We start from the raw sequence: 12,809 nt of genomic DNA, 5'->3' as shown, positions 1-12,809 counted from the left end.
GTGGTGCTGGCAGAAGCACTGAGGGCAGGAAGGTAAATCCATATCTAGAAAAAATGTCTAGGCCAGTAAGGTCAAATCCCTGTCTCGTCCATAAGTTCAGTGGCTGGCTATCTTATGAGGGTGTAGACTTTGGCATTTTTCTTTGATGATGACGGATTGGCATGTAGCAGTGGTGGTAACCACATCAGCCTTGATGAAGAGATGATCATTTTGTTGAACCTATGCATAAAACCATGGCCACTTTGTTTATGGCCCATTGAGCAAATACTGTTGTGGCTTAGAAAAGGGTTATCTGATATTTTATGGATTAAATGACTTAATTTTTGTCAAGTACTAGGAACTATGCCTGGCGCACAGTAAGCACTATGTGTTTTGTTAAATAAAAATCAATGTAGCAAACCTTCTTTTCTACTCCAGTATTAATATCTGCAACTGCAATGTGGAACATTTAGTAAGTATTCATATAAGGCACATATATCCACATATTCTGTGTTCCATTTGATAGAGTTCCATAAACATATCCTGTACTCAGGCTTTCTTATAATCAATAGTCTAATCTTATTCCTTTTAATTCCTTGAAAGCAGGCCAAACCATTAGCCACTCCTTATGAATACATGATGTTATGGGTTGAATTGTGTCTTCCCCTAAGAAGAAATGCTGGAGTCCTAACCCCCAGTACCCCAGAATATGGTATTATTTGGGAATAGGGTCTTAACAGAAGTAATCAAGTTGAGATTATTATTGAGATAATAATTAGGATGAGCCCTAATTCAGTAAAACTGGTATTCTTATAAAAAAAAGGACAATTTGGACACAGAGACAGATACGTATACAGGAAAGATCATATAAAGAGACAAGCGGCTGGGCACAGTGGCTCACACCTATAATCCCAGCAATTTGGGAAGCCGAGGCAGGTGGATCCCTTGAGCTCAGGAATTCTAGATCAGCCTGGGAAACATGGCAAAACTTCAAAAAAAATCAGCCTGGCATGGTGGTGCATACCTGTAGTCCCAGCTACTCAGGAGGCTGAGGTAGGAGGACTGCTTGATCTCAGCAGGTCGAGGCTGTAGTGAGCCAAGATTGTGTCACTACACTCCAGCCTGGGTGACAGAGTGAGACCCTGTCTCTAAATAATAAATAAATCTAAAGAGACACAGGGAGAAGATGGCTGTCTACAAACCAAGTTGAGAGGCCTAGCACAGATTCTTCCTCACAGCCCTCAGAAGGAGCTCACCATGATGACACCTTGAGTTTGGATTTATAATCTCCGGAACAGTGAGACAATACATTTCTGTTTAAATTACTCCATTAGTGGTACTTTGTTAAGGCAACCCTAGCAAACTAATACAAATGCAAAACCATACTTCTTGCCAACTATCCTTTCAGGAAAAATGAACAGATATATTTCCTTTCAGGAAGAACTCCCCTTCCCTCCTTCTGAGCCAGTCTTGTGGGATGTTATACTGTAGAAGTCTCTTTCTGGCTTGTGCCAGATTTTTGTGTGACAGTATTTCTAAATCAGGCTCAAATTTTCCTTCTGTAGTATCTGATCACAAAAAACTTCTAATGAGGCTATAGACGTAGGTTGAAAGAGAACCTCTCTTTATACTAGTAATGCAGCAGCAGTAGGTGCATTGCTACTATAAACTACCCACTCATGAAATATACTTGCGCATTCCAGACCTGCTCATATATGATCTAGTGTTACCACTTCCACTTGAATATAGAGTGCTGCTTGGCTTGGCAACCCACTTATAATCCCAGCTACTTGGGATACTGAGGTGAGAGAATGGCTTGAGTTCAAGGAATTCAAGACCAGTCAGGGCAACATAGCAAGACCTTATCTCAAAAAAGAAAAAATGTAGAGTGCTGCTACGCATGCCCAAGTTTTGATAAATTAGGTAACATCTAGTATGCTATAGGCAGCTCAGATCAGATGTTCACTGTGTCCCATAGTCAGATGTTCAATCTCTACCATGGTTCAATAGTAAGTAAGGAGCATTGTTATAGGATTGGGATTTCTGGAAAGCAGACTCTGACATAGAATTAGTGTGTAGAGTGTTTTTTAGGGGGTTCCATTGGGATTAGCATCTGTAGGATGGAGGTGACAGAGGCAGGATTCAGCAGAGAGAGCAGTGGGAGCTTTGGTGCTAAAATGGCCCGTTAGAGTTGTGCTGCATTCAGCTGAAAAGGCCAGGCTATTTTGTGTGTGTCTTTTTTCCTTTTTTTGGGAGTGGGGGAGAGGGGCTTGCTGTGTTGCCCAGGCTGGAGTCCAGTGGCATGATCACGGCTTATTGCAGCCTTGACCTCTTGGGCTCAAATGATCCTCCCACCTCAGCCTCCTGAGTAGCTAGGACCACAGGCTCACACCACCATGCCCAGCCTATTTAAAATAAAATGTTTTGTAGAAACAGGGTTTTGCCATGTTGCCCAAGCTGATAAAAATCCTGGGCTCAAGTGATCCTCCCACCTCTTGCTCCCAAAGTGCTGAGTTACAGGTGTGAACCATCACACCTAGCCAAGGCCAGGTCTTTATATTCTCATCTTGATTAGCCATTGAATGTGGCCTGCCCTGGGAAAAGTGTAATCTGAGATGATACCACAAGAGATTGACAGCTGAAGAGTGCCTACAGACAGCACTCCTGGCACTCCCAGCAGCACTCCTGAAAACAGGTCTTTTGTGGAAGGGGGATCTGAGTGGTACATCTCCATGGTCTTACAGTTCGCCCTCTGTGCAGCTCAGATCCCTTTCATATCTTCATATATTTCAGGGAGCAGTTTCTTCTGATTCTGGTGGGCCTCTCCTCCTGGAGGAAACTTAGAAGAGAAAGTTTAATGGGATGAACTGGAGCTCCCACTACTGAAGTTGGTCTCAGGTTAGAACTGATAATCATAATCTCCCTTCTCTACTACCAATTTGAGGTTTCTCCTCATCCTCCACTAGCTGGTCTGCTGGTCAGAGTGGTTTATTTGGTGGTGTAATCCAGACCTTCATCCCTGAGAGACCTGAACCCTGGTCACCATGCCCTTCTTGATCCAGGATTGTTGCATTTATAATAATTGGGCAGGGGTGTACCAGGAGGCACCCAAGTGGGTCAACTAGGTGGCAAACATATTTTTCCTAGCCCTTACCATGTAACAGCAGCCCTATTTCTATCTGATAATCAGTGTCAGGTAACCCTGCTGCAATGGTGACTCCTTTTCTTGTCTGCTGAACCCTGGGCACATGGAGCTCAAAGAATTGAGGCCACTGATTTGACTTAAAATATATTTAGAATCTTGCTGTGTCCTCTGGTAGAAATGTTTCCCTTTAGGGACTGGGACTTCTAACCCTGCAGAGCAGAGTTGCAGAAATGGGAATCAGAAGCTCCCTAAGTAGGTCATTGCGAACAGTGGTAACTGGGCCACTCACTGATCTCTATTGCTGGCAGGTTGAACATTTGACTGTGCAAGTTTATTAAGTAAAATTTTAAGACTTCATATTGTTCTGATGCCCAATATCCCCACAGACAGGCAGTGAACAATTGGTGACTAAGTGCAAAAGTATGACGAGGGTGGTCCCTGCCACAAGCTTCCCTCTTGCCCTCCCCTGACTACTGTGATATAGCTCCAGTCAAACACACCAATGAAATCCCCTCACACCTTTAGCATGTGCACTCTACTCTGACTGCCAATAAGGGTATTGGCCCAGGGGTCACTCTCTTGGCTCCCATCTGCTTGTTGAATGAATGTGTTCCCTTGACTTTCCCGTGGGTCTCCCGCGTGGCGTGCTGCATCTCCCTCTCTAAGACACCTGTGTGTATGGTAAACACGTTAATTTCATGTGCCTCTCCCAGTGTAATTTCCACAGCCACATTGGAGTGGTCCTTGAATACCCCACAATAGGGACTTACATTCCCATTTACAACACAGGAAGCAGCTAGATCAGAATTAGTAAGTGAGGCACATGCAGAGCCTTCGTCTTTGCCTCTGTGGCCTCTGTTCAAGGGCTCATCACTGCACCAGTGGTCTGGCTGATGAGAGACTGTCTTATGTCAAATGGATAAGTCATCTTGTTTATTTCATTGTTTAGTGCCTCTTCCATGGTAGGATGCCCACTGATGACCACTGACTTGTCACACAATGTCATCACACTTTTGTATTCATTCCCCTATGCCCATCAATATGCTTCTAACCCAGAACTCTTTAGACCCAATCTTCTAGCCTTCGAGGACTCTTACTAGGCAACCAGATCACTTGCCACTAAATATAAATCTACTTACATTCCAACCTTAGGCTACTTTTCTATCTACACAAAGTGGATGACCAAGTGTATCACCGGAAGCTCTGCCTAGCTTCGAGGAGAATTTCCCCTTATCATCAAATTTCCAGGCAACCCCTAAGTGAGGCTGTAGTGCAGCTGACCCTAATGGGCAGCTTGCACCCACATACCAGGCTGACCCATCCATGAACTAAGCTCAGTGTTTTTCCTTCCCTGTCAGTTAGTTGTAAGAGTTCCTCCTTATGGCTATAGGAGGGAGGGGTGGCCATGCCACAGGGGTGGATGAGGTGGGTGTCCATGCTACCTACCTAATAGAGCTTGTTTATGCTCTCTGGTTCTTCTTATACTCAATCCAATAGTTACCATTTCCATCTTTACATTAGATTGTGCTGGATCCAACTTTATGACTGGGCAGTTCTGACAGAACCCCCAACATGATAGGTAGTACCATTTACATGGTAATTTGGTGTTCCCTGATAAGGTATTTAGTCTCTACTAGGCCAAATAGCACCCCAGTTTTTTTTGTTTGTTAGACTGTTCTTACATTGCTATAAAGAAATACCTGAGACTGAGTAATTTATTAAAAAAGAGGATTAATTGACTCATGGTTTGGCAGGCTGTATAGGAAGCATGGTGCTGACATCTGCTCACTTCAGAGGAGGCCTCAGGAAGCTTTTCCTCATGGCAGAAGGTGAAGTGGGAGCAGGCACATCCACATGACCAGAATGCCAGCAAGAGAAAGAGAGTAGGGGACGTGCCACACACGTTTAAACAACCAGATCTCACAAGAACTCACTCATTATCACAAGGACAGCACCAAGCCTTAAGGGATCTGCCACCATGATCCAAACACCTCCCAGCAGGCCCCATCTCCAATCCTGGGGATTACATTTCAACAGGAGATTTGGGCAGGACAAATATCCAAACTTTATCAGCTTGTTTTTGTTTTAAGATGAGGAGTTCTCTCCTGCCTGTGATATGGCCTTGCTCTAGTACATCAGGACCTGAATTGTAGGTCTTCTTCTGTGACTTGCCATAAATCCCATGTAGCATTTTTTCCCACTACTTGTGGTTTTAATACAATTATCCTGGTCCTCAAAGGGAATGCAAGCTGGAGAGACTGCTGCAGAGCCCTTCCATTATGGGATACACCCAAAGCAGGCAGCCTTTTGTATCATTCAGTCTACAGACAGAAGCAGTATTCCCAGGTTTGAGACAATTCTAGTAGGTATTATTTCTATTTTTTTGTGGCTGAAGTGCAAAATACAATAATTAATCTTTTACCTTGGATGGGATTCTCTTGGTCATTAGATCCCTAAAAATTTTACTGATTTGAAATTCTGCAGAAAATGCTTAGGACGGGTCTCCCAACCTCTAAAGATCATGTATCATATCAAGACCTCCACTATGCTAACCATTTTTGCTTACCCAGCCAAATTGGCATGATGTTATTGGTTGTCAGTTCAATGTGATAATCTTTAGAATACCCAAATAGTCCAGATCTCTTTGGACTACAATTGATAGAGGGCAGGAGATATAACATAGACCTGGAGCAGGATTGTAATTGTGTGCTATTGCCCATTTCATGTGAAAGTGAATTGGTTTTGATCCTCTTACAGGAAAATAATTCATTTGCCAAATCAGTGGCTACATACCACATAGCAAGTAAAGACTACTACATCTGATATGAAGGTTGCTAATTGGATATACTTCTTAAGTTAAGTTTGTGGTAGTCTATTGTCATTCTATAGGATTTAACTGGTTTTTGGAGGAACCAGACTAATGAATTAAGTGACGACACAATTGGGACTGTATCCATTAGATACCTAAAGAGGGCACTAATTTTTCCATGCCTCAGGATATAATAGGAGTTTTGATTTACTATCTTTCTAGGCTTGGGAGAAGTTTCGGAGGCTTCTATTTGCCCTTTCATGTTACGATGGTTCTTAAAATAGACCAAGGACCTATGGGGGTTGGGGTTGTGTCTTAAGAATATTTACCCGAATTATATATTTGGAGTTGAGGGAAATGACTACTGCGTGGGTCTGTTAGGCCCAGTAGATCCATTATGAATTGGATTTTGATGAGGAATTTATTTATTACCTTATCCGCAGATGGCTCCATTCTATATGGGCCCATGACACTTTGGATTTCTAATTGTTAATTTGGCCCTGTGTCTAACAGTCTTTGAAGTGTTTGGATATACTACTTTTCTCTGTGAACAGTTTTCCAATTCAATGTCTGTAATACATTTGGGGAAGGACAGGGGGAGTCATTACAGTGTACACTTACCATATGTTATAGAGTCCTTTGTCCTAGGAGCCCAGTCTCCTCTTCAATCAAAGGGTTCTGTTCTGAAACTGGCTGAGATCAAGAAACCGGGCAAGAGATTGTGGCTTTTATTGGAACAGCTGCCTTTAGCCAATAAATCATCCATCCTTTATCCCTTCTGACAGTTTAAGTTGAGTAAGAGCCTTATCAGCTGTTCATCTATCATGCCCATAAGGGAAGCCATGTTCTACTAACTGTCTCCACAACCCTGTGAATCAAGAACCCTTGGCTGCCACTCGACATTTGCCACTAAGTTGCATCCCACTAAAATTTGATAGTTAAATGCTGCTAGCTGACCATTATTTTTTTCATACTACTGTCATTCCCATGGCTATCAGTAAGCCTGGTTCTATAATGGTCTCTCCTATTGTCAGTGTGAGCTACAAAGAATAGCCATCACTGAATTTCTTGATGATTTTGTGCTGTTCTCCTTGGTGCCTTACTTATTGCTTTGGTAAATGATGTAACCTCTAGGCTTTTTCATGGGTCATAATCATCTAGTGGATTTTCTGGCCTTACGTAGTTGCAATGGCTAATTTTATGTGTTAACTTGACTGGACTAAGGGATTTTCCAGATAGCTGGCAAAACATTTCTGGGTGTGTCTGTGGGTGTTTGTAGAAGAAATTGCCATTTGACTAAGAAGACTGAGTAAAGAAGATCCATCTTTACCAACGTGGACAGGCATCATCCAATCTCTTGAGGCCCTGCAAAGGACAAACAGGCTAAGGGGGAGTGAATTCTCTTTTTGAGCTGGGACATCCATCTTCTCCCACCTTCGGACAGTGGTGCTAACTAGTTCTTGGGCCTTGGGACTCTGGGACTTATGACACTGACTTCCCTGGTTCTGAAGCTTGCAGTCAGCAGGTAGTGAGACTTCTTAGTCTCCATAATTGTGTAAGCTGATTTTCATAATAAATCACACACACACACACACACACACACACACACACACACACACACACACTCTTCCCCCTGTTGTAGGTCTGTTTCTCTGAGACCCAAACTAATTGCATAGTGTATCCACTTAAGAATGCAAATTTTCCTAGGTTTTCTAATCTCTTCCTCTACTGTCTACTGTGAGAATTCTGGTTATTTTGATCTAACTTAGTGTGTGCCATTACTTTTTGATGCTTCTAGGAGTTATACTAATAGTGTTTATTCCATATGAATGCTTGTCAGAGGGTTAATTTCTGTGTCCCAAATCAATAAACCCTTATCTAATCCTATGCTCCAACTGCCTTAATTGAGCACCCTCAGAATCCAGTACCAGATGTATTCCCCTGGCTCCTGCTGGTATATGCTGTCTAGGATTTGCAGCCCTTTTAGGGTAGAGCTCTTTGATTCCCTCATTAGGCTTAATATCTCCAGGGTTATGCTGTGAGCTAACTCTACTTGTGTTTAGTGGCCAAAAGGGGAGGTAGAGGCAGATTTTGAGGGTCATACATATTGCCTTACAGGCAAGAAGCCTCTGCATCATCTTAAGGAAAGGGCTATCTTTTAATCAGGAAGAGTGGACCACTTCTGCAGGCTCACAGAATCAAGGAAAATCTTGAAATAAAGATACAGGGGACATTGACCCATATATTCTCATCTTATGAGTCAGGGTACCATCTTTCCCCAGTTGGAGCCCTCAGTCTGGCACAGTAGACTTGTCTTGGCTGGAAGTTACCATTATCAGGAGCTCAGCTAATCTGACAGTATATCCTGGCCTTGTCCTCAGCTTTCTCTGCTCTCCTTCTGTAGGAAATATGAGGCTCTTTTTACTCTGCCTAGGAATCATTCTGGCTTTTACATCCGGCTTTCGATTTCTGTTAATTACTCTCAAGTCACTTGAATTTGGCCATAGACACACATTTCCATTGTCCCTATGGCTACGTTTTGCTATTTCTCAAATGCCCAGTAGTAGATTGAAACAGTTAATGCATTCTCTTCCACCAGCGGAATTCACCATCCCAGTTCACCACCAGTGAAAATTTTAACAACAGGACTGCCACCTTGTGGCAGGAGCTGTGTTCCAGCTGCTACTAGTTATAGGGCCCTTATTTGCCAGCTGAGAAATGATACAGCTTGAAACCCCCATCTTATTGTCTGCTCTCTAAGACAATTCCCATTACCAGTAGCTACATAATTCCTGAGGAAGCAGGCTATGAGATGAAGTTCAGTGTAAAAGATGTTTATTAGGGTGTACCCTTGGGATTACCACCACTCGAAGAAAAGGGGAAGGAAGTAGGCAGAGGGAAAAGTCCAACTATGATGCAGTCCCTACTGTGGCCTTGCTAACCCCACCAGGAGCTCAGAAGCAAAATGAACCTTTAGAGTTGTTCCACATTAAGCCAACATGGCTGGAACTTCATACCCTTGTCTTGATCTGCCATTAAATGTAGGATGCCCCAGGAAGGGCATGACCTTGGATGAGGCAGATGTGTATAACTGAGGGCATCCTGGAGGATTCTGACAGCTGGACTCTGTCTACTGATAACAGTCAAAGCACTGAGGCAAAATGACCTCCTTGAAGATGGATGGGGTAGTGCATCTCCCTGCCCATTAAAAACATTTTTTTATAGGCTGGATGCAGTGGCTCACACCTGCAATCCCAGCATTTTGGGAGGCCAAGGCAGGAGGATCACTTGAGCCCAGGAGTGCAAGACCAGCCTGGGTAACATAGTAAGACCCCCATCTCTACAAAAAACATAAAAAAATTAGTCAGGCATGGTGGCACATACCTGTGGTCCTAGCTATTCAGGAGGCTGAGGTGGGAGGATCACTTGAGTCCTGGAGGTTGAGGCTGCAGTGAGTCATGATCACACCACTGCATTCCAGCCCAGGTGTCTCTGTCTCAAAAAAACAAATAAAATAAAATGAGGGAGACAACTTTGTTTTTCCCTACAGAGCTCAAGGAAACATTTTCTTATGTTTACTGGTTTGTTATAAAGGATGTTCCAAAGGATACAGAAGTGATGCATAGGGCAAGGTATAGGAGGGGAAGGAGAGCAGAGCTTTCATACCCTACCAAGGCACACCACCTTCCAGGAACCTCCAGGTTTGCAGCTATCCAAAAGCTCCCAAACTCTACCCTTCAGGGATATTAATAGAAGCTTCATTACATAGGCATGATTGATTAAACCATTGGTCATTGGTAATCAACTTAACCTTCAGCAACTCTCCTCTTCCTGGAGGTTGCAGCATGGGAAAGTCCTAACCCTCTAACCCTGCCTTAGTCTTTCCTGTGACCAGCCCCCATTCTGAAGCTGCCCAGGGACTTCCATCCATCAGTCATCTCATTAGCATACAAGGACATCTTTTTGGAGTTTCTAAGGATTTTGGAAGTTGTATGTCAGGAAATGAGGTCGAGGGCCAAATACATAATTCACTATATCACAGTCTGCTTCTGATGTTTGAATCCTTACATTAAAAAGATGTACAACCCAAAAGACACTGCCACATTACTAGAATCTCATTCAATCATTAATAATTAATTTAGTCCATCATCATATTGTGTGAATATGTCTCCCAGGGTGAGGCTACTCAAGTTTGAAGGATTTTCATTGATCTTATCAGGTTCTAAAAGCAGCAGTGGTCTCGGCTTTCCCCTGTAAAACACCTGGTATAATTGAGCTAAAAGACAATGTCATCTCTTGCTCTGAGCCTCTTTCAAGGTGTTAATGTAATGTGATATTAGATTTATCTGAATTCATAAACCACGTATTCCTTTACTCTTAGCTGCTATCCTTTCTTCACTTTATTAATAACCTTTGCAAAGGACATTAGAATCAACACTGTGCTGGTCTAGATTGTAGGCTTCACTATTGGTAATTACCTTGTCCTCAGTTCACTGTCATTCTGACAGGCTAAAGTTATGTAGGTCCCGAATTATTGTGCCATTTTTACCACCAGGCAGTGTAGCTGCATTCACTGTTAACCCCAATTTTGCACAATCCACTCCCCGTCAGGTCCTTAGCAATTCTGGTAGGAGGCTTAAAAACACATTTACAGTTTCTTGTTTAGGAATCATCCTTGCTTACAGAACGAGTAGTTACAGCTCTGGTCCTAGAGCCACTTAAAAAAAAAAAATCAGAGGAGCAGCCTTCCAAACAGGATGCTGCCCATTCACCTTGGAACCTTGGAACTGTCATCCACAAACTCAGCATCTATTGAGTGGTTAGTTGAGAGCTGTTTATAGGGCACTGTGCAAGTGTTGACAGAACCCAGCAGCTACTCACACAGTTTTGTAGTCAGTACTTACAGTGGCTTTTATCTAGTTCACTAGGCTGACTGTTCCCTCAGGAATACTCGTGTGTGCTTGGATCACATATAGCCTTCTGCAGTTCAATAGTGAGCTGTGTGCCCTGCCTTGACCCAAATATGCCATTCCACTCTGCAGAACTTAAAACCAAATAAATTTTACCAGTGTGTTATGAAGAATATTACAAAGGATACAGATGAAGAGATGCATAGAGCTATGGGGGAAGGGGTGCGGAGCTTCCATGACCTCTGTGGGAGCACCATCCTCTAGGAGCCTCCACATGGGCAGCTGTCTAAAAGCTCCAAAAACGTTTTTAAAAACTTTTTAAATTTTAAAATAATTTCAGACCCAAAACATTTATACAAATAGTATGAGTTTCCATTTGTCCTTCCCTCAGCTTCCTCAAATGTTACATCTTATCCTCAATATAAGAAATTATTGGCAGGGCACAGTGGCTCACACCTGTAATCCCAGCACTTTAGGAGGCCAAGGTGGGTGGATTACAAGGTCAGGAGCTATAGACCAGCCTAACCAATGTGGTCACTACTAAAAATACAAAAATTAGCTGGGCCTGGTGGTGGACGCTTGTAATCCCAGCTACTCAGGAGGCTGAGGCAGGAGAATCGCTTGAACCAAGAGGCAGAGGTTGCAGTGAGCAGAGATCATGCCACTGCACTCCAGCCTGGGTGACAGAGCTAGGCTTCTTCTCCAAAAAAAAAAAAAAAAAAAAAAAAAAGGAAAGAAAGAAATTATCACTTATACAATTAACTAACCTAAAGACTTTATTGGCCAATTCTTCCACTAATGTCCTTTTTCTGGTCTAGGAATCAGTTATGTCTCCTTAACTTCTTCTAATCTAAGACAGTTTTCTAGTCTTTTTTTTATTTTCTATGACCTTAACACTTTTAAAGAGTGCTGGCCAGATATTGGTTAAATGTCTTTTACTTTGGGTTTGTCTGATATTTCCTCATGACTAAATGATTGTACATTTTGGCAAGAATAACGCAGAAGTGATGCTTAGTCATCATATCAGGAGGTATGTCAGGTTAATGTTTTATATTGGAGATGCTAACTTTGGTTATTTGATAAAGAGTTTGTCTCCACTGTAAAGTTACTGTTTGCCCTCTGTAATTAATAAATATTATAACAGTATCTTTGCAATTAACAAGTATCATATGAGGAGCTGCTTCAAGAATGATCTATTTCTTAATAGGATAATAGTTATTCACTGAAAAGTTAGACCTATGTTCTAAGTCCCAGAGGCCCACACTATGATTTTCTTGTTAGGGAATGTCTTGGGCTTCATATAGCATTCTGCTGTAGTAGACACTTTAAACATAGTTTTTTTTTGAGAGAGCGTCTTGCTCTGTCACCCAGGTTGTAGTACAAAGGTGTGATCTCAGCTCACTGCAACCTCTGCCTCCTGGGTTCAAGCAATTCTCCTGCCTCAGCCTCCTGAGTAGCTGGGATTATAGGCATGTGCCATCACACCCAGCTAATTTTTGTATTTTTAGTAGAGATGGGGTTTCACCATGTTGGCCAGGTTATTCTCAAACTCCTGACCTCAAGTCATCCACCTGCCTTGGCCTCCAAAAGTGCTGGGATTACAGGCATGAGCCACCATGCCCAGCCTTAAACATCATTTTATCTGCTGGGTTATAAGTCCCAAGTGGCGTTCCTGTGCTTAATGCATTCTGGAGTACCTGTAGAACCTTCTCTGATTCGGAGTTCACTTTAAAGCTGGCAGCCTTAACAGTTACTCAGCAAAAAGATCAGAGAAGGATGCCAAAAGATAACACGTTACCTCCAAAATCAAGAAGCTCACCAAGTTTCTTTCTTTCCTTCCTTCCTTCCTTCCCTCCTTCCCTCCTTCCCTCCTTCCCTCCTTCCCTCCTTCCCTCCTTCCCTCCTTCCCTCCTTCCCTCCTTCCTTCCTTCCTTCCTTCCTTCCTTCCTTCCTTCCTTCCTTCCTT

The sequence above is a fragment of the Sapajus apella genome, unplaced genomic scaffold, assembly GCF_009761245.1.
Source record: "Sapajus apella isolate SASKATOON/1434 unplaced genomic scaffold, GSC_monkey_1.0 scaffold71, whole genome shotgun sequence".
Lineage (NCBI taxonomy): Eukaryota > Metazoa > Chordata > Mammalia > Primates > Cebidae > Sapajus > Sapajus apella.
This window is presented reverse-complemented; position numbering follows the sequence as displayed.